The sequence below is a fragment of the Eurypyga helias genome, unplaced genomic scaffold (genome assembly GCF_000690775.1).
Source record: "Eurypyga helias isolate BGI_N326 unplaced genomic scaffold, ASM69077v1 scaffold8124, whole genome shotgun sequence".
NCBI classification, from domain to species: Eukaryota; Metazoa; Chordata; class Aves; order Eurypygiformes; family Eurypygidae; genus Eurypyga; species Eurypyga helias.
This window is the reverse complement of record NW_010245609.1, coordinates 98,783-121,022: the sequence shown is the minus strand read 5'-3', so window position 1 is coordinate 121,022 and position 22,240 is coordinate 98,783. Positions and strand designations below refer to the sequence as shown.

The following is a 22,240-nucleotide window of genomic DNA, read 5'->3' as shown; positions in this document are numbered from 1 at the left end:
GTGACTACTTCATAAACACACATAGAAAATAAGAAAACATAATATTGAACTACTTTATCCTGCCATGAAAAAGTTATTTCTTCAATTCAGATCAGCTGAAAATTTGATTTCTTATCCCTGATCATTTTATGACTTTATGTGGTGTATTGGTGTATAACAATAGGATTGTTACAGCTTGTGTCATATCTGAAACTGCAATATTTACATTAAGAATGAAAACCCACCAGCAATAAACACCTGGGTAAAGAAATACATAATGTTCACATACTATTTCCTCTTCCCTGCAACGCTGATCGAAGAAAGCAAAAGAGCGAGCTATAATATTTTTAAACAGTATTCCAAGAAAGATCTGTTTTCCTTTGTTAACTGCAACACAGTGCAAAAGCATAAACAATGCTGGCAGGATTACTGACTAAGGAAAGGCAAAGCAGTTTTGGGTAAGGCATAGGCTTTAATCCTGGTGCAGCTCATGTTTCCATCTAACTTCAGTTAAGGAAGTGACAAGTACTTTTCTCATTCAATTTAATTACTGTAATTTCTTGGGTTTTTAAAAGAATGAATGGCATTAAGCATGGACATCTCCTGGACATTTTCTAACGCGATGTTTTGGAAACCGATTCAGCCTTTCTATTTGCCTTCTGGCTCCAGTTTGTTAACTTGTAAATTTTGCCATGGACTAAACAATCTAAATGGTTGCAGCCAGCCCTCGTATTCATCTCTCTAAGAGGGCTCTTTAGAGTGCAGTGGACTGGAAAAAAGGAAGAGGAAAACGGAACAAATCATGTTTTCCTCAAGAACTGATGCAATTATTGTCAACCTCAGGATTTTTTTTCTGTGCAAAGATTTTTCTTTTCTTCTTCCCTCATTTCTTTATAACTAAGGAAACTATTAAACAATGGATTTTCAGAATCTATTAACCTCCTGCATCCTTTGTATTGTATTTCAGTGCTCAGATCAGTCAATGTATATTGTTGAAGAATAATGGAGTGGAAAAAGGAAGCAATGAGGTATCGCCATCAAGGACGCAATTTTGTTATTGTCTGTGATTCTCAGTTAATTTACTGAGGATGAATGATGTAGAATATTTTGAACAAGTTTCAAGAAAAGGTTTATTTTCCTCAGGTTTTGATTTCCCTGTCTCTAAAACAATTGATATCAACTGACTACCTTTGTAAATAATTTTCTAAAACTTACTAGTATCATAGTGTGAATAATTTTTGGGAGTTAGTGAGCACAGCACCTTTCTGCCATGTTTTTTTCCCTGCTGGCAATGAAGGGGCTATCAGAAAAAATGGCATCTATCAGGCTGCTAATGCAATTTTGGAGAGAGATGAATTAGAGACAGGTACAACCATAGACATTTTACACATCTCTCAATCTTTCATTTAGGATCTCAAAGCACATTCCTAAAGTTTAGGAATACACAAATGATTCTGCTGATTTCTCTACATTATCTTTTGGCAGATAAGCTTTTGAGCAAAGTTCTGTGCATATTTTCATTTTGCAGGTTGGAAAGAACACAATCAAATCTACCAACCAACTTATGATAATTACTCTTGCTACTTGCAGCAACACTGATAACTTCTAATATTTCTACAGGGCATTCTTGCCAGGACTTTTCCCTCTGAAGAATGTGTATCACATACAATGCTGTGCTATACACATCCATGTAACCCATATGGCAGCATAAAACTTGATGAGTCTACCATTTGCTTTTTTTGTTTGTTTTTTAGACGACATTCGTTCTTAAAATTTGTTCTTCAATGCTTTCTCCAAGCAGGCTGTTTAAGAACATATGGGATACACATGAACTTGAATTACACACAGAGCACATCAAAACATCAATGTTCCCTGTGGCAAAAACAGTTGACCTAAATAGTGTGCCAGCATAAACAGTTCTAATTGCATGACAGAAACAGGGAAGATTCTGATCTGTGATGTTTCTCTGTTCAATGCATCAACCAATTTATTGTAATCCCATACCCTCATGATTACTAAATGCACCCTCATTTGAGTCAGTTAGGGAGGCCAGAATACTGCTGAAGTGTCTTCCTCTTCCTGAACACTTAAACAGAAACTAGTTGTTGAAAACCAGCACACCAAAAAGAACCAGCAGTTTACTTCATTGGTGAAAAGCTCCATCAGCCTTATAACCCATCATTTGCCTTAATTCTAGGCTTAGATGGCCTGCCAATTTCTCAAACAACTGATATTGTTCAGAAAGCATTATTCAGAAAGTACCACAAAAAAGGTATGACTTCAGATATTGTGGAAATAAATTCTGAATGTATAATGCCTATTCTATTTTTACATAAAACAAGAAGCCCACACATATTCAGATGATCAAGTCAGAGCCCAGTGTTATAGCACTCCCAAAGACAAAAATCACAAGTACTCCACCCCAGGAACGCAGCTTTGTTTCTCTTATGCAGCGTACCAAAACTAAGTCATGGAAGCTATGTACAATGTTAGCTTTATTCTGTGGATTTAAAGGTAGCCAGCCTTGTACCTACTCCTTTCTACAGTCAAATTTCTGCAACTACGTTATGCAAAATGAATAGTTGTTTTATCTGTGCAACATAACAGAATGCATAAACACTCCTCCAAACCATTTGCTTGGATAAAGTTGGCCTGTTTTTCAGGCCAGCTCTCAAGGGTGAAAAAGAATAAATTATTTTAGACAGGTTTTCCCCTTCAGGGCTGAGCCCTAACTCTGTTAGAATGCTGCTCCAACCTCCACATCCAAAGTTGTAGCTTCACACTTTCTGAATAGTAAATTGTAATCTAAACTGCACAATCTATCCTCAACCTCATTCCGTTTGGTAAAAAAGCCCAAAACAACAAACAAAAGCCAAACCAAAAAACCCCAAGTCATTCCCTCAGAAATCCTGTTACACAAGAAGGAAACACGGTGTTTAACATTCAAGGCATATGGCAAAGACTGCATATTGTTAAAATTGTTGGACGTGAGAGAGTACCCTTCACGCAAGTCTCTGATCCTGTGGAGGGGCTGTGATATTAACTTAGTAGCACAGACATCCAGAATTGTCACTGTCCTTTTCACAGTATCTAATATATTTGAAGAAACAAACACCCAGATTATGACAAATTCTAACGTTCAAACAGCCAGGACCCAAACTGCCCAAAGATGTCTTTCATTCCATCAAACATCATGCTCAGTACACGAGCTGGGGGGAGTGGGACAGGGTCTCTCTTTCTGGGTCTGGCTTTTGTGGTCCAGCTCTGCTGGCTCACAGGGCCTCAGGGCTGTTGGGCTCTGGCTTGCTCTTCCTCTGGCTCCAGCTGCTCAGGGACTGTCAGGGTGTCAGTCAGCAGGGTGGTAAGCACTTGTATCATTTATTTTCTTTTCCATTATTTTCACTACATATTATTAGTAGTAATATTGATATTGTTAGTATTATTGGTATTGATAGCATTACTGGTATCATTATTTTATTTCACCTACTTCTATTATTAAATTGTTCTTATCTTAAACCATGAATGTCCTTGACTTTCCCTCTGATCTTCTCCCCCATCCCACTGAGGGAGAGAGGAGCTGAGCAAACGACTGTGTGGTTCTTGGTTGCTGACTGAGGTTAAACCATGACAGAGGGCTAACATTTGAATGTCACCAAGGCACTGAGTCTTCGCTGCATGCTGTTCCTGTGCCAGCTAGAACATAACAGTGCCTAAGTAAGACTTTTCGTGCCTCGTGAAGCAAAGAGTAAAGACAATGCGTAAACAACAATAAAGATGAAAGAAAAGAAAACAATTAGGAAAGGGAGACATTCTAGACAGATGGATGAATATAATTAAGTGGTGTTATGATACACATGGCTTCCTCCATATCATAAAGTGTTATTACACTGCCTTTTTATATAAAAACAATTTAATTTCCTCGGCAACAGGAAATTTCAGGCCTGCTTCAATACCAGGTGCTTCACACAATATGTAAAATACATGCATGACCATCTCTGAATTTTAGTAATTTGCATTGTCTCAGGGACTTGACCAGACCTCCTTTGTTTGGAAATTCAGCAGCAGGCTACTCAGTGATCCATCCACGTCAGAGATATCAAAGCATGCAGCTACCACTGTCGTGCAAGCTTTGAGGATGGGCTTTCATCAGAGCCTGAGTTACAGCTCTTCTGATATGAATGAGGTTGCCGAGCAACTCACTTAAGCCCTGTAGAAATCCCAGATTGGAGTTTTATTTTTAGCTAAATGTAGCCCTGTAAAGTGGCTGGTTCATGGTGTTTCTTCCACTGAACGCATATGTGGGGAGATAAGGCACATCAGCCTCCCCTCCCATCCTAGTCACACCGTATTGCCATAGATATAATCACACTGTAGTCAGAAGGACATTTTTTGCCCCACAACAGACACAAAAAAGAACTGAAGAAAGATGCTTACTATTAAAACAGTTTTTGTATCAGGACCTGAGTAGCTGAGACTATGCCATGTGGCATGCTACAGGGGAAAATCACTGCTAAATAGAGTTTTGGACATTTGCTGCTGGACAACATCTTCTCAACATCTTATTTACAAATTTTAAAATGCAAAGAAAAAATGCAGGAGGCTAGTAAAAAAGTCTATTAGATAGCAATTATATCTATCAGCATTTTGCAGAAAAAGAAAAAAAAAATCAATCAAATCTCATCAAAATCACTGAAAAAGTCTTTTTACCAAAGCCTAATACCAATTTACAATACTAAGAAAATATATGTCAGAGGAATTATGTACCTTTCTAAATTCTCTCAGTGTCTTAAATTTTCACTTGAAAATAACATTTATTATTGATTAAAATAATATTTTTTGTAATTTATTTTTCATTAATATATTTTATGTTGTCAAGTAGAATCAAGCAAGTCCGAAACCACTGATTTCTACAGCAAAGGACTGTAAGAGACCTGTGCTCATGACATTACCTGGTCATATTGCAGTGCTTTGTGGGACACACTTGCATACTGAAGGCTCAGGCGATTCTTTTCTTGCACAGCATCCTTCAGTTCATTTTCCTAAAACACAAGAAAAGAGTGTTACAGATCATTTATCTCCATCACAGTATATCCTATTAGGTGCTTAAGGAAGCAATGTTTTTACATTATTTGGTATTAACAAACTACTAAGAGTAATGTCAGGCACAGAGCCAAAGGCACTGAAGGTGCAGAAGCAGCAGATTGGCTTGCAATTACAGTTGGCTCTATCGTAAACCTACATGTAGATGATCTGATTAAAGTTGCATGGGCCAAGAGAGAGGACCTGACTTCACAGGCCTCGTACCTATAAAAATAATTATGATAATGATATTAAAAATCTCCCTGTTGATGTAACAAGTAGCCTGGCTGCTTCACTTAGAACTGGGAAGAGAAAGAGACTTGGATCCTGTAAGAAAAATAATGCTATCAAGCTTAGGTCTTCAGAAGGCATTTTGAGGGCAAAAGCTAATAAATGGAACTCATATACACATTTTTATATTCATGTATTTCACTTGAGTTATAATGTATATCTATTTATAATAAATGTATATATACACATTCTAATACAAACACTTTTAGAGTCTGGGTAGAGCATTCATATACTGCTTGGGCAGGCAGATTTGAAATGCAGATGAAAACCAAAAGGTAAGTAACCTGTGCCCAAAGATCAAGGTATTAACTACAGCCTCAGGAACATACTTTTATTTATTTAGACAGCACTGTAAGGAGGAAAAAGGGAAAAGTAAATAGAACTCAAATATACAGTCAAAGGTCAAACTAGATGAGAGGAAATGCTTTGTCAGGTCACACAAATCAAAATCCATGCAACCCAGGAAAAAGCCAGCAGCATTCTCTGACAACTTATTTTTTGCACAAGTTCACAAAGGGAATTGTCTGAGATTAAATCTTCAGTTCAATTGCTTAGGAGAGTTGCAATCAGTCATGCTGGGCAATCTGTAGCATTTCCATCCTACAGTATGCTTTATATATTGTCTTCTGAAGACCTTGGTTATATTTGCCAAAAACCACACTAAGGTAGGCAAAACTGGGCCCACTTTTGAGTGATTTGAAATAATTTATGATTTTGCACCATTAAAATCCAAATTATCAGCAGATTTCTCTACTAATTCTGCTGATGTCTTAAGAAAAAATGTTCCAGTAATGCTTTATCACACTTTCTCTTTAAAATTCTCAATATGAAAAAAAAAATTAAATTGCCAATATTAAATTGCCAATTTTTGTTCTACCAATGTAAGCCCTAAAAAAGGAATTTCAAAAATCTTTATTTAAATGTATTTAAATGTTTTACATACTACTTGAGCCAAAAACCTTGCTATTTTAAGCATACCCTTCTTAAATCAATTTCAAAACTCTCTGCACACCAGATTATTGTTCTGAACAGAAAACTAGTGCTTTCAATGAACAGAAGTTGTTAAACTGTTTATCTAGTTTCCTAAGCTTCATTACCTGACCATCAGACCCAATGAGATTGCAGAGTTCTGCTTGGCTACTTGACTGATATCTAAGAAGGCGTGACCCAATCTGATTGACATTAACCACAGGGATCAGAATTTATCGGGTCAGCTAAACAGAGTATGATTATGTGAATAATTATTTCTATAGAACATGAGATTAAAATGTCAGTTATACAAAACATTTCATACAGATAAGGCCATCCTGAGCAACAGTGATTTTAACTCCTCAATTAATTTTGCAGAAGATGCTGCATTTCTGCCCACACCTGGAATGCCAGTCTGATACTAAATTTCAACACGAAGAAAGAATAGTGAAAATCAGTTCAGCTCAAGTAACAGCATTACAGCACCATCGTTGTACAATATCAGAGCATCATCTGTGGGAAGCCGCTCTCGTGACTGAGCGTTAAGTGCTACTGCACTGAACCAGACTAAGATGACAAACTGCAGAATATGCAGTCTCCCGACTGCAGATATACCTATCATCTTGCACATAAGGAGGCTCAGCAATTATAATTTCTCAAGTCTGTTAAATCTGTTGTTCAGGGTGCAATTAAACGTGGCAGCCAGGCTCTGTGAGATGCTAGACAGTTCTGAGGGCCAAAAGGAGAAGAATTTCTTAGCTCATGTTGCATTTTCAAAGGTGTGAATTAAATCAGTAAATATTTTTATAATATCAACAAACTGCATAGAAGAGTTCCCTGGATATGCAAATAAATCTTTGCATCCTGTTAATTGCTGAAAATCACTTGTAAAGCATTGCGTGTCTATTCTGCACTTTACAAGGTGAAAATAAGCTACACTACCTGCTCTGAAACGCTCCCAACGGCAGGCTTGTGTCAAGCCAACTTTGAAATCGACTTTAATGGATCGATTTACATTTGTTACAAATCAATAATGCTCAGTTGGCTTTAATGGGGAAGAAATTACAATGAGTTACCAGGTTTTAATAACATTATTAAAAGGAATTCAAGCATGAGGGGAAGGGGAAGGAGAGGAGGAGTAAGTGATGGCAATCTAGGCCAGCAGCTTTCACACCCTACTTAAACTCTCCAGAATGGAAACAATTTACAAGAGATGGCCCAGCAACTGGGCTGGCTCTTAGTCCTACCTGAAGAAAATACATATTATCATGTTATTTGCAAGGCTGAATAGAAGCAGGGCAGTAACTATCCCAGTTTCTTTGGTCCTCAGTTACAAGCCTATTTCTTTTCACTTGTACCTCTGCTCATCATAGTGGCAATTTCTCTCAGTATTCTTTCATATTTGCCAGGATAAAGCCCACCTATGTTTCCCATCCCAATCAAATCCGTAAAGGTGAAGAATTAGGAATTACTAGCACACTTATAGCCCAAAAAATACAGAGAGAGAGACCCAGCAACTAAAACTCAGGTGCACAATTTCCACTTGCAGTATTTGCAATAAGGACAGAATGTATTTAGTATGTATCTTATCAGTGCGTTTGGGAGTAACATAAATATATGTACATTTATAATATTTAGACTGCTTGCTCTCAGAAAAAGCATTAAGGAGCAAAGAATAAATGACTCCTCAAAGGTCTCAGAGCAATATTGTGGTAACAGCCAGAAACTGAACCAAAATCTTGTAAATTTCAGCCAAGTTCCTTTATTGTGCTATGTCTTTTGGAAATGATCCAAGTCATAATTACTGTCAACTCTGAAATTCCCACAATATTAGTTCCAATCCTTTGTTGACTTGAATCACCTCTCAACAACAATGACCCTTACAACAAGGGCTCTGACAGAAGAATTCTGCTAGATTCAGCTGCAGTATTTTGGCCACTGCATATATTATCAGTCATGTCCTAAAAGTAACCTGTGATGTGGCTAACGGAAGCAGCACACTACTGCCCGACGGGGAAGGCAAGCTAGTTTCTGTATAGTATACATGAATAGTACTTCAAGAAACCATTATGTTCTCTCTCAAAATTCCCCATGACCAGCTTTTCCAGTGCTGAACATTTCCAGATGCTGTTACTTGGAGAAGCACGTTTACAGTACTCACTGTACATCTCCTCACCATCTCCTCTTCTCCTGTGGCTGTGAAGTACCACTGGGATTTTTGCAAATTATAGTTACGCATCACTGCAGTTTCTGATTTTCTGTCTGATCCATTGATTTCTGTGATTTGGTCCCTTCACAATACTTGCCTTGATATTTTCCAGATCAGTTAAATATAAAACAAAAGAGATCAAAGTTAATCCCAGCTACACCAGAACTTAACTCTACCCAATGGGCAATTCATGTATTTAAAGAAAAAAATAATTGAAGTAATGTAGAGAAAAAGGATGTTTTTAACTGTTTTCTTCCAGGTACAAACAAGAAATCTCTAATTTCTGCTATAAACTCCTATTGGCCCACAGTCAGTGTCTGAAAGTAGCCAGTTCATGGCTGCTATTCTCAACAGTGCTCTCATACCACCACTGTGTGTACATCACTTGACTGTGACCAGACCGGCACACAAAAGAGTGTTTTCCATTTGGGTGGGGAATCCAACTCATTTGATTATCATTTTACTATGGTGTGAGTTATCTTCATTAGTATTTTATGGTTGGTTTCTGAAAGAGCTTCAAAACTTCAAACACATTTTAAGGGAGACAGATGCCTTTTGAAAATCCCAGTTATGTTTCTTCTCACACAGTAAGGCTACACTTCCTTAAGATGCTATACTGAAATCGAGTGTTTTTCCATTCTCTCCCCTTTACTTGGCAGGTAGCACTGAATGCATTAACAACAGGGCAACACTTCTCACTTCAGCTCTTACGACTGCCAGTTCCAAACAGAACCTTCAAGTCAACAGAAAGAAGAGGTCAGCAAATACATAGGGCAGCCATCACAAATGACAGCCTCCGTGGCAGGAGGCTGGATATGTGCTTCTCATCTTCAGCTTGTCTGTGAACGCTAGGGATTCTCCACTACTCTCTCTCTAATTTATGAACTCTACCAAATTCTAAGTGGAACATGCAAAGAGGCACCACTCTCTTACTGCTTGGACCTACAAGGAGATTTGTGGGATATCACAATTCATGTCAAAGCTTGACATGATTCAAAGTTTTAAACTTCCTGGCAATAAACTAGTACCAGTCCAAAAAACAAACCTGTGGAAAGCATTACCATGCACTTTCCCCTCGTCCTTTCTGTTTTTTATACAAATAGCTTTTGACTTCATCTTACAAATTTAATGAGAGTTTTGTCCTTTTTCCCTCTGCTGCCCTCTCCCCTGTTCTTCATTTATTCACTGTATGTAACGATTCTGACAATTTAATTGCGCCTAAGAAGCAACATTTTACTAGAGTCAAATGAGGTCTACCACTTAACCTATGCAAATCAATCCACTGCAGCTGTTAATAAAGACAAGTAGAGTGAAGATTAAGAACTCATCAAGCCAGTTAGTCCAAGACACAGTATAAAGTCAAATGCTGACTAGATGTTAGCAGACTAACGTGCAAGTGAAAAGGAAGCAGTACTTCATACTTCCAAAAAGCTTCTCACCAATCTCCAGTCCTGACATTGGGTTTCAATTATTAGTTGAACAGTCTGTCACCCCCTTTCTAATGAAGTTGCTACACAATACTCATTTGCAAGGACTTGAAGCGATTTAATTACTAGTCTAGCATGCATCAAGAAATTTTACACACAGAGAAATGAATGTGGAAAATTAATAAGGAAAGAAACAACCGAAGCTCTATGTAGAACTACTTCACCCTCCCCCAGAAAAAAACTGAAAGTATTGTCAGAGATTAGCATCAACTAGCTACAGAACAAACCAAACCCAAACCTTCTCTAGTGTATGTAGGCAGAGGTTGCACAGAGCTTTGCTCCAGCTTAAGCTTTCTTACCAAGTTAGATACAAGAAGCATAAACCAAACTTACGTATATTACATATGTGGTGGCATGTCAATCAAGCTGCATTCATGGCAGGACCATAATGAGCATAATTTGCAAAAAGAATCTGAAATGTCTTTAGCATGTCAGACAAAATTCCAAACAGCAAGGTTATTTCCTGTTGGATGTAAGGAATGTTTCAGGCATTCACAGCTCAGACAGGCATTTTGATTTAAAAAAACCCCAGCACTAAGGATGATCTTTTCAGAATCTGCAAAGTAATCTGAATCAGAAAATTGACAGCTTTCCCAAATGTATAAAAAAAACAAGCAGTCCTGCAGTGTGCCAATTTTTAAAGGGTGCCCAGAGCACTACACGGATTTAAAAGCTTGCATATACTTCACAAAACATGAGACGACTAATCAAGAAACATCCATGAAAAATTAAAATTAAAAGACATTAAAAATAAATTTTGTTACCTTATATATAAGTTGCATCTCTTTAAGTGCAGAAATGAAGATAAAAATGTGTGTTCATAACAGAGCAAAAGTAGAAATTCTCCTTCGGATATGAGGACTGACTACACAAATTCACGGTAGGAGGATGACTTCTGTAGATTTAATACAATCTGACACCACTGTCTGGGTAACAAGGTTCTATATTGCCTGGAGAAAGGCATCTGTTGCCCTGTGTGCTAGTTTGTTCATCCATCAATTATTTTTGTTTTAAAAAATGTTATACACTATTCATTTATTTGTAGCTCTTTTTCTTTGGGATCTGTTTTTGCCAGTAACCTGGAATGACTGTATTGGAGCACTCCAATTATAATCCCCTGTGATAGTTCTGTTTTGATGATACATGAATAGACTTAATTCAATGGAAAAGTGAAAACCTCTAGTCTACAGGTTCTTAAAGAAAAAGGAAAAATGAAAAATGCTCTGATCTTTTCTCATGTATTTTTGCCCTGTGAATGACTCACTTCTAAGGTCAGGTTCATCACCACCCATTCTTTCTTTTCTTCTTGTAAGAGCTAGATTTGAAAGGCAAAGCTGACTCATACAGAATAGTACACAGTAGGACTATTTAAGAACCTCAACATGGACAAGCTAACAGAGCTAGGCTGAGAGGCACAGCCTGTACAACAAACTGCCATTAAAAACCTTCTGATTTTCTCTTTGCAATTAGCATATGGATGATGCAAGAAAAATACAGGCTGTCCTGCCTAATTCTAACCACTATATAATATAGCACTGAGCAAAGTGGAACCAGAAGCAAGCAGAGAAAAATGGCATTCCTAAGAGATGCTGCTGTTACATTACTGTGAATTTCCTGACACCACTTCCATTATATCCGACAGCTTTGGATGCATACCAGCACGATAAGAGTGGGATCAGAGAAAGCACTGAAAGACGCTGAACGTCCCCTCTCTGTCCCAGGAAGACTACAGTTCTGTTCATGAATGGCCTCCTCAATTATCAAATCTGATAGTTAGAAAGTTGAACTTTTAATAAACTACATATTAAGTTAATGAACAACTATTAAATGCAATGAAAAATAACCAAAGATTTTTTTTTTGAGGTATTTTAGTATTTCCATTTGATACCTCCTCTCAATTGTCTTGATGAAGTTTGTGTTGGCAAACAGTACTGGAAAGTAGTCTGACATTTTATGATGTTAACTTTTAAAAACTAAGGAATTTCTATAGAGGACATTAACAGGCATGCGTAAGTTTTTTTCCACTACCACCCTTGAGACAAAGGAAGATCTGCTCAGAAAAGCTTGCATTTTAAATACAATCACTTAACAATTCAATTTTCTTCATTTAAAATTAGGAAATTTTCCATGCAAATTATACTTTGTTCTAACAAAGGAAAACAAATGCAGCATTACCCCTCTAATCAGTCAACTGAATTTAGCATAAGAAACACTATATAAAAATAGCACTTCTTAAAAAGCACTGCTAAATAAGGAACACAGGAACTGTCGCAGTTTATTGGACTTGGAAATCACCAGTGTCTTGGCACTACATCGACTAGGACCAGATGTTATGGAGGAAGCACAAACAATTAATGCATGGTATTTTTCACTTCAGTAAGACTCTTAAGATAACAAGCTTTGCGCTACCCACTCATTTCATTCACATTATTTTTGTCTTGTCCTTTGGAGTATCCTTTGAAAGCATCCTCAGCTTTTCACGAAACTGCTTCTCATAACTTGTCCATACAATCTTTTCTATCACCTCAAATCCATCATCCCCATAGGAACACTGGTCTCCACGGTAAGGTACTCAGTGCCATGCTCTACAGGACCAGAGAGGAAAAGGACAGACCAACATCAGATTCACCTGAACCTCTGGAAGATGTCCCTATTTTAGAATCACATGTAACCATCTTCGATGTGCTGCTGCTCAGGCTGTGGCCATCACCAAAACTTGTTCATCACACTCTCCATCTTATGAAGATGTATGAACATGAAAAGACCCTCTCATCTCTTTTAATAATGAAAATGGCTAACGTGATCACTTTAGATATATCTAAGTGCAATGGTTTTATTATAGCATCCACACGCATGAATAAACAACACAGCAGACATTCCAGTTGCAGCTGTTTATAATGAATTACCAAATATGCTAGTTCAATACATTACTTTTGGACTTTATACCTAGCATGGCTGAAGGAAATAATTATCAAGACAGTAAAAATAGCACACATTCTCCGTGATAGCATTATTTACTATTTGCTATTACGTTTTTTATTTTATGTTTGCTTCCTCCGTGAGTATGTGGATTGCATCAACTAGACCCCATACTCAAAAGCAAAAGACCCAGTGTCTTTGCACACTTCCACTTCACAACACAGATGGAATAAAGTCTCTAGCTGGGGGCAGGTGGCATTACTTTTTTTCTTGTTAACTTCGGCAGAAAGTAACACTATCCCAACAGTCAAAGACAACAATAGTGTATCTTATGTTTTCAGTATCACCTTTTAAAACCTTCTTCACATTTGGAATGAAATGTTCTTATTGGCTAGCTGCTTAATTCCTTAATGAAAAAATCAGACATGATCTTGTGGAAAAGCAGTATACGAATGTGGAGCTGATAACTGAAGAATCAGTTCAAGATAGTTTTAGGCCTATCAAATTCAAAGAAAAATAAGAGGTAAGAGAGAGGTCAGTTCTCATCAATAATGAGTTATTTATGTATGTTAACACCGTAATATTTCCATCTAAGGCTCTTTCAACAACTAAAATTATGCCATATTGATAATGCTTTCATCAGTGACCATGTGAAAATTATTTTGATACGCATGTTTTAATACAAGTTCTGTACCTAAGTCTTACTACCACTGACAACATAGTTCCTAATTTAAACACCCACAACACCTATACAATGTGCTTTAGCTTTTGTTCAGGTTACTCTCCTGAAGATATCCCCTCACCTCAAGTTAGCCAAACTACTACGTGGTATTTCCTTTAAAAAACAAGCATATTTGTGTTCCACTTTTCAAATAACATCCAGCTGCTAGGAACATAAACGTAGCCAAAGATACAGTAACAATACATTTCTGCAGACTTTGGTAGTGAATTAATCTTAGGCTTAATATTACAAGAATGTTTACCCTCGGACAGTATTAGAAAGTTAATCAATTTGATTTGTAGGCTGAAGCAAAATCAATATTTATTCAGGGGGTTTCCTTTCAATTATTTTTACACCCACTTCTCAACACAATTAATTAACCCATGTATCTGACAGACAGAGGGTCTAATTCTCATTTACTATGGCACAGTTGTAGTTCCTTCAAGGACAACTTAAATCCAATGGAAAGAAAAAAAAAATAATCTTAAATTATCCACCTTTCAAGGAGAAAGGAGTGAACAAGGTCACTAGTCTTGTATAAAGGCACAAAGGAAACACAGTGTGGCTTAACCATTAATCCCATTTGAATGCTGGTGTAATGCTGGCACTGAAGAGACATTCCCTACCTCCCTCTTAACAAATATTTTCCTTTTACTTTACCATCATACTACATGTTTTTTTTATTTCACATCTCCAACTGGTAGCAAATTGCTCTTTTGCCTTGAGTCCACAGGATGTGCCAAAGATCTGATTTATCTTTGTAAGTCAAACCAAATGCCATCAAATATTTAAAAATAATTAAAATGTATAGTGTGGTTTTAGTGTTTTCAGCACGTGTGAGTTTCCACTCACACTTTGTGATGCTCTCCACATTTTCCACTTACTTCAATTTCGCTAGCAGCAGAACAAACAAAATACATCAGCTATAAACACACGAACAAAGTTGTTTGGATCACCACCTGAGCTCACTGGGGGTAAGACTGAACAGAAAGCACCTATTCAGTTATCCACTAAGGCTTTAGGGTTTCCATGTGCTGATCAGCAGGATGTATAAAGACGACTGGTGAACAGCAATGTGAACTTGGAGATCTCTCAGTAGAATACCTTACAGGATCTTCTAAAGGCGACGTATGTTAGTATTCTGCTAACACACCAGTTGCAGATGCTTTCATACAGGAATAGCTCACGGAGAGATCTTGTCAACTTTGATTAAATTGTCAAATTCACTGTGCTATTTCTTTAATAGAAATTTCTTATTCTTACTGAAATAGAGCAAGCCATTTCTTGTTCTATTTCGCTGATAATTAAAATACAATCAGCTAGATCAGCTTTCATAAATATTTCTCAAAAAGCTTTCCTTTTTGTCATGCACAAAGAGGAGAGAACAGCAAACAAGATCAACTGTTGTCATGGTAACGTCATGCCCCAGCAGGTGAAAACTCAGTCCTGTGGCACTAAAAAAGGATGAAATGTACTGAACCTAAGTATAATATCAACTAAAGCTCAATAAGCTAAATGTTTTTTGGTAGATTTTAAGTAGAAATTTATATTGATATGCTGCATAATTTTGAAATCTCTATGCGATGTTCAGCATAATTATTAAAAATTATAAGTGACTTGAAAACAGAAGATAATTTTTCATTTCAAGACAGATACAAGAAAAACATGCTGAATAATTTTAAGGGTTAGGTGCCAGAAGCATCATTCAAAAACAGCTCTTCATGCTCCAGAAGTTCTGTTTTCAGAACAGATAGTATTCAAGCCTTCAAGTAAGACTGTACAATCAATTTTTCATCTGTTAAGCTAAGATGGTATATATAAACACAAAACAAATCTATGAGTTAACCAAAATGAAGTATTATGGGCCACTGCTGTCACCGCAGGATTTTTTAAGGAAAGCTGTACAAAACTGTATGTTGGTCCTTCTACAGGCCAACCAAATCTTGCTTAACCAAAATTATCCACAAGTAAGTGCCCACTTCAAAACACTTCATTCCCATTTACAGAGACTGGAACAACACTTTGCATTCCTTCCTTAGGGAGAACAAACATGCAGGTAAGTCACAGAGCCTTCTTTTCATCCGCACAGCTCTCAAACAATGGGAAATCACCATGTATCATATTCTATCACTCAAAGCTGTTTTCAAACCATTTTTAACACAATTTGAAAAGTAGGAAACATTGAAAGTTTGTGTGATTTCTTACATAATACAACGTTAAATCTGAAAGGACTACATAGTTTGTTCTAAACAATACAGATATCATTCTCTCCAACCATTTAATAGCATGTAATGTCTTTAACAAAGCTTAATAGTTTTACTATGTGTGTATTTACAGGTTTGAAAACTTACACATATTTTTCTAAGAATTCTTAGGAAAAATACATCACAAAACAATGACTTTAAACAGTCTGCCAGTCAGAACTTGAAATTTATTCACTACTCTCTGTCCTTGGGCAAGCAATGAGTGAACTGTGCATTCATCCTTCCCAAGTGCCGAACAAGAGAAGACGGCTTTGTCACCTAACTCAAGCAATGCTGTTCCTTAACCTTGTACTAAATACCCTCTGAAGTCCTGTCACAAGGTCATCCAGGAAAAATACAATAGCTAGCAAATACTAGAATTCAGCAGAAATTATGATTTTTTTTTCCAAGTAATATGTCATTATTTTACTACTTGAGCTTTAGTTCAACCTTGAATGTCAGCAATATACCAAACTCCCTATTAGGCACTACCCAATTAGACGAAAGTCCCTGCCTAAATATGTTATGTTTGATTTTTTTTAGAGCTTAAGACAAACAAGGGGCTAGAATCAAGTCTAAATATTATATATTTTTGGAGCAAGAAATCCTCTGTATATGGAAAAAGCAAAGAAGCTTTACAGTTTTTAAACAGTGGATGGTTGAAGACACTTTGCAGCTTGGAGTTACAAAAATGGTATTAGAAAAGGTTATTTGACAGATTGCAAATGAAGAGGATGTGAGCAGTGTCTCCATGAGGATAATACTTCTATATTGCTATACATACATGCAAAGGATGTCAAACCTAGGAGAAATACATGATACATGTTTTTCACAAGGAGAAAGTAATTAAGACCAAAAACTGTTCATTGATTTTGGATTCCTCTGCCGGTTGTACACATCCTGGGAGAACTGGGGCAGTCCCCAGCAATGAACACTTTGGAAATGTGGTCTTAGATGATGTGACTGGCACTGAACAGCAATATGAAAGCAGAGTCAGAGACACATACTATCACAAAATGCTCCTGCGTATCACACTCTATGCAAACATACACGTCTTTAAGCTTTTAAGAACTACCACAACTTCTTATTTTGGTGTCATAAATCTGCTCTACATCTATGTAGTCTGTAAGGACAGTTTTCCAGGCATTTTTCAGGAGAGCAAAACATAAGACAAAATACTTCACATTAACATATCACAAGAAACAACACAAAACCTAAATAACACATTTGAAATCTTTCTTTTCCTTATCTTCTCTTTCCTGAATCTAATTAATGCTGCCAAGAAGATATTTATATACTATTCTGCTTAGTATAAAACCAAAAGAAAACTCAATCATCAAGGGCCCAATTCAGGTAAGGAATTCAGTGCTTAAGAGCAGTGGAATATTGATGCAATTTATCCAAACCCACTAGTATTTTCCCCTTCATTAAACTCTGACACAAATCCATTCAGAGCCCTGACTGCTTTCCACAGGGTAGAAAACCACCAGCTAGAAATCTGCATTAAAGTTGCAATCAGACTTATTTCTCTGCTATTTCCAAGTCTTAGCAAACATATTATTTGGCATCTCCAATTAATCTTAAATTTCCTTCAACATGACTAATTAGGTGTACATTACCCTCAGTCTTAAACTGTTAATTATTTCATTAGAGTTACATGTGGTAGCAATGAAACGTATTTCACCCTCACTTACTCAGAAAGCAGTCCTGTACATGTGCAATTGCATCCATCTTCCCTCCTTAATGACACAGGCAAACAGAAAGAGTCAGAGTTTCTTTCTGCTCATTCAAGCTGTACCACATCATACTGTTAAATTAAAATTAATCTTCCTTACGAGCTGAAGCTGACCTTTTAGCCACTGCCTGGAAAGAGAACATCACTCCCCTGGGGGCTGTTCAAGGGGAGGGCCTTCTTGTGCCTGACACCTCTCAGCCACCAGATGAGATGAGGCAAAAGCACATTAAAACGGGTAATTTGGTAAGGTATGATTAATATTATTTATACAAGGAAGGCTGGCAAGCCATGATCAGCTTCTTGCTTCCTTAACTACCTGAGGCAGGGAAGCTCTTTGTGATCTGTAACATCAGTAAATATTTACATTTTGGTTTATTCTTTACAAGTTGATAATTAACTGCTTGAGGCTGAACATAAAGGTTTGGTAAGCTTTCACTCAGCTTCTGTATCCAGGTTGTTAATCCTACAGCACTGTACTAGACCAGGACATTCTGGGACTTAAGGCATTTGTATTCATTTGAATAACCAAAGTTTATTCATAGTTGTTTCCAAGATAAAACCTTGACACATTAAGGAAGCACAAAGTTTATTTATGTTTCTATTTCCTCATTTATTAAATGAGATGTGTAAAATAGTTCCAGAGACTGCAAAAAGATTTTGCCTTCTCTCATTCAGAACAATCTGAGCTCTAGGAAATTCAATTACTCTTTGCCCATAAAACCTTTTGAGTATAAGTATACATCACTCATATCCTGAACATAGCTTTTAAAATCTCTCACTCTCACATTATATAAATTTGGATTATTTTATGTCTTCCTTAAAAACGTACACAGCCTTTGTTACTGTGGTTTGCACATTTGCTGATATTTAAGAAAAGTTTTCTATTTAAAATATAAAAATCCTGAAAGCAGCTCATAAGTCTGAAGACCATTAGGGCAACCAACCAAGAAGAGTCTAATCAGAACACAGAATTGATTTTCTATATAAAATACCAGTTGATTAGGGGATGAATAATGATGCAAAATATTTCTGAGTTGTGAACTGACTGGAAAGAAATCTTGACTCAAATTATATATAAAGAGGAAACACAAAAAACCTTTGGGCAGTGAAAATAAACCTATTCTAGAAAATCTCTGAAAATGGCAGGACAGTGTAAAGGATTACTACTACTACTACTGCAATATAGTATTCCACTTCACAGAATTAAGTGTTGACAATTTCTTACGCTGAATTAAAGATCAAAAAGAAAATAATTCCAATGGTAATAATACTTAGCTTCAGGGCTTGTCCTATTTCATTTCTTCAGTTCATAAAAATCAATTGTTGTGTCAGCTACAAATTTAAAGCTTTGTGGAAGTTCCCAGGAAAGGCTTTGAGGATAGGAGGGGGAAAAAAAAAAAAAAAAAAGGAGGAAAAATAAAAAAGAAGAAATACTGAAAAATACTTGTCACAAAGAGTATCTTGTTTTCTCTATTGCAAATTGCTATTCACCAAAAGAATAAAAGCTAATTGATCCTATACTTAGGCATTTAAAGGCTGGTATCCAAGTTTATGTCAAGTTTTAAGCATGTACAAGGCCAGTTTGAGAAACAGATTAATGAAGTCAGTACTCTGATTAATAAAGGATATGATTTGGTATAAAACCTAATGTGTTAGGATTGCAGTCAATACCAGAAATAGTAAGACTAACTCATTGTACTGCCTACTTCACCAACTTTCTTCTTTTTCCATTCAGAGACATACAAAGGGGCGTTTTTAAAAACACCTACAGTGATACACACTACCCCAAAACCTGAAAAGAATGAATTCAGTTTAAATTCTGGGAAGATGTAGATTTGTTCCATTTCATTCTACCTGAACTTATTTTCACTTCACAGTTTCTAATCCTCACATGCTGTGCATTATCAGTGCAAAAGAGGAAAACAATGAACAGACATAATTTTATTTATTCAAGATAAAATTTGTTTGCCACATGTTTCTCAAACTATCAAAATTATGTTTCCTCATGAATCATAAGTGAAAAATAACAGAAAAGATGGTATTAATTAAAATAAGCCTTGTTTCATCTTTGTATAGCAACCTCCTTAACCATACAGAATACCAGCATAATTTCTGAACTCTCCCAACTCATCAGTTAAAAACAAACCTACTGCTGAAAATCTATTAATGAATTAAGAAATGGATCTCTTGCAAGGTAATTATAATTCTCTATGCAAAACAAATCCTTGGAGAACATTAAAAACTACACTAAAATTTTCAGCGCTTTCGACACTTGAGACCAGATCCTGTCAACAGTATTTCTACCTGTGTATTATGAAATTCATTAACATGTATTTTTTAATTCATATTGAAGTAATTTTCAATTATTACCCCTTTTTTTCTGATGTTTTTATTCACAGCAAGGAAAGCCGATAGATCTTCAGTCCTCAAGCAAACTAATTAGCTCTAATAAAGCCAAAATAAATTAGTTTTGGTTAAACATTAATAGATAACAAATTTAAGTGATGCTTCTGAATTGCTGTGTGCTGAATTTCAAAACAGAAGGTTAATCAAAGGGGAAGTCCAATTTATCTCCCATTATGAATAAAGATTTTGCAATGAAGCAGCATTTCTAGGCACACGAAGAACTGAAAATGACTGAGAATGTATGTGTTTATATGATGGCTATCAGGAAACCTCGGGAAAAATAAGAGTAGACCACAAGATAGCAGGGGATGTGCAAAAGAACATAGCTTAGCTGCATTTCTGAACACATCAGTTCACAAGTATCAATAATATTAGCTGAAGATCAAATCTGTCCCTGTGCTTCCAAGGTACACTGCATGGTGTTTCATCTCTCACTTTAACACAGAAGTAATGGCAGCTAGTTGCCCTCTGCATTTTAAAAATACACTGTGATAATCTCTAGGTGTGCATTTTAAATGTTGTAGTGTAGGGACATCAAGTACAAATGATGCCAAGCTTTTTCTCTTCTTGAGATCTAGATGAAATCTCATCGTATTGACACTAGGGTTAAATGAAGTTGAGCATGACTGAATTCTCTCTGATACTGCTATCAGCAAAGTGAAGAATGAAACTGAAAATTAAAGATAGCCTCAGATGGCTGCACATTTATGAATTTTTCTATAACAAATTTCATACCACTGGCTCTTTTTTTCCCCCAACCACCTACTGAAGAATGACACCTGCCTGCAAAAAAGTGATTACTAGAGATCATTGAGGTACCAGAGATCTGACAGATGCCCCTGCTCCAGTGACAATCAAAACGTCTGTCATCCTGACAGGCACAATAGCACATAAAAAAATTAATGTTTCCCCTAAGTTTCCTAATGCAGAATATATAGCTCTGGAACTGCTTTTTAAAGTATTTCCATTGTAGCACTAAACTAACTTCTATTTTCACAACAACATTTTGACAGGAATGTACATCTATGAGAACCATTTCCTAGCACCTCAATGCAAATGATACCGATGTTTGTGAGGTGGCTGCCTTTGGGTGAACTATCATTTCAGCATTAATGTGCATTTTAAAAGGGAAGAACAGTGATTGGGGAAAAACCAATGTAAATATCTGAAAATCATGGGCTTACTCACATGATCTGTTGAAGGAAAAGGAGGGGATAAACATGTTGCTTTTGATTAAATGTTCTACAGTTCATCATATATGCTCAGTTTTGGTTGAACACCCCAACCTTTAATAGGTAAAACTACTGATTTCAGCTCCACTCTCTCAAGCAGAGGCTCTCACAAACAAGTGTTATTTATTTCCCTGCACACATGGGCCTTGGGAATTTATGAATGTAAACTACCATAAACACAGGTAAACAGGAAGGTAAAGTTTCATTTGTTCAGTGTCTGTGCATGTAAGCAAACTTACTAGCACTTTCAGATGCTAAAAAGATCTTCCATAATGTTGATGTGATTTTTTTAATCAATATACAAAAGGAAGAACCCATGACAGAAGGCAATTTCAACATACAAAAAACAAAGGCTCCACTGTTTTACTCTTCTGTATAATCTCCACTTACTTCAGGTTATTTCATACTGTAATGTAGGGCAAAGTTTTTCCCGCTACGGCAGAGTTCACAGTGTGGTAACAGAAAGTACCACTTACAACCTGAACAGACCACCTGTTTAGTGTTCTGACTACCAGTCCCTTCCCCCCGAAAAGCAAGTTATGGAGACAGGAGCATGTTGTTTGCCCATACGTGCCAAACTGTATCCAAACACATGCTCCACTCAGAAAAACAAAAATCAACTACAATGGAAGTCAGTAACCTGCTAATTCCAGAGTTCTTATAGATCAGACTTAAAGATCACTGCAGGGTCAATCAAAGGAAAATTCTAGACATGAAGAATTGTTACATGTGTTATCTTTTGACTGCGAAAATATAGCCCAGACAGCTGAGCAGCTCAGAAATCACCTATCCTTCTTATCCAAAGGAAAACACAATTCTGCTTTTTCTTTGAAAGTCCCTGTCACTCTGACAGTTAGCCTACCTTTCACCTCATTAAAGGATAACTTTGGACACTCCTGCCAATCTTTAGCCTCCTCTATTGACAGTTTGGTGGAAAGACTAGCCCATAGAAACGGGTGATGAAATCTGC

General features: G+C 36.7%; 1 protein-coding gene across 1 annotated transcript in view; it reads right to left on the bottom strand.

The window, feature by feature from the left end:
* The window catches only part of RIMBP2 (RIMS binding protein 2), a 136,696-nt gene that overhangs the window by 55,003 nt on the left and 59,453 nt on the right, over positions 1-22,240 (bottom strand). The window contains exon 2 of the mRNA XM_010150129.1: positions 4,929-5,018. The gene's annotated coding sequence lies outside the window, so the exon portion shown is untranslated. The remainder of the gene's footprint in view (positions 1-4,928; positions 5,019-22,240) is intronic.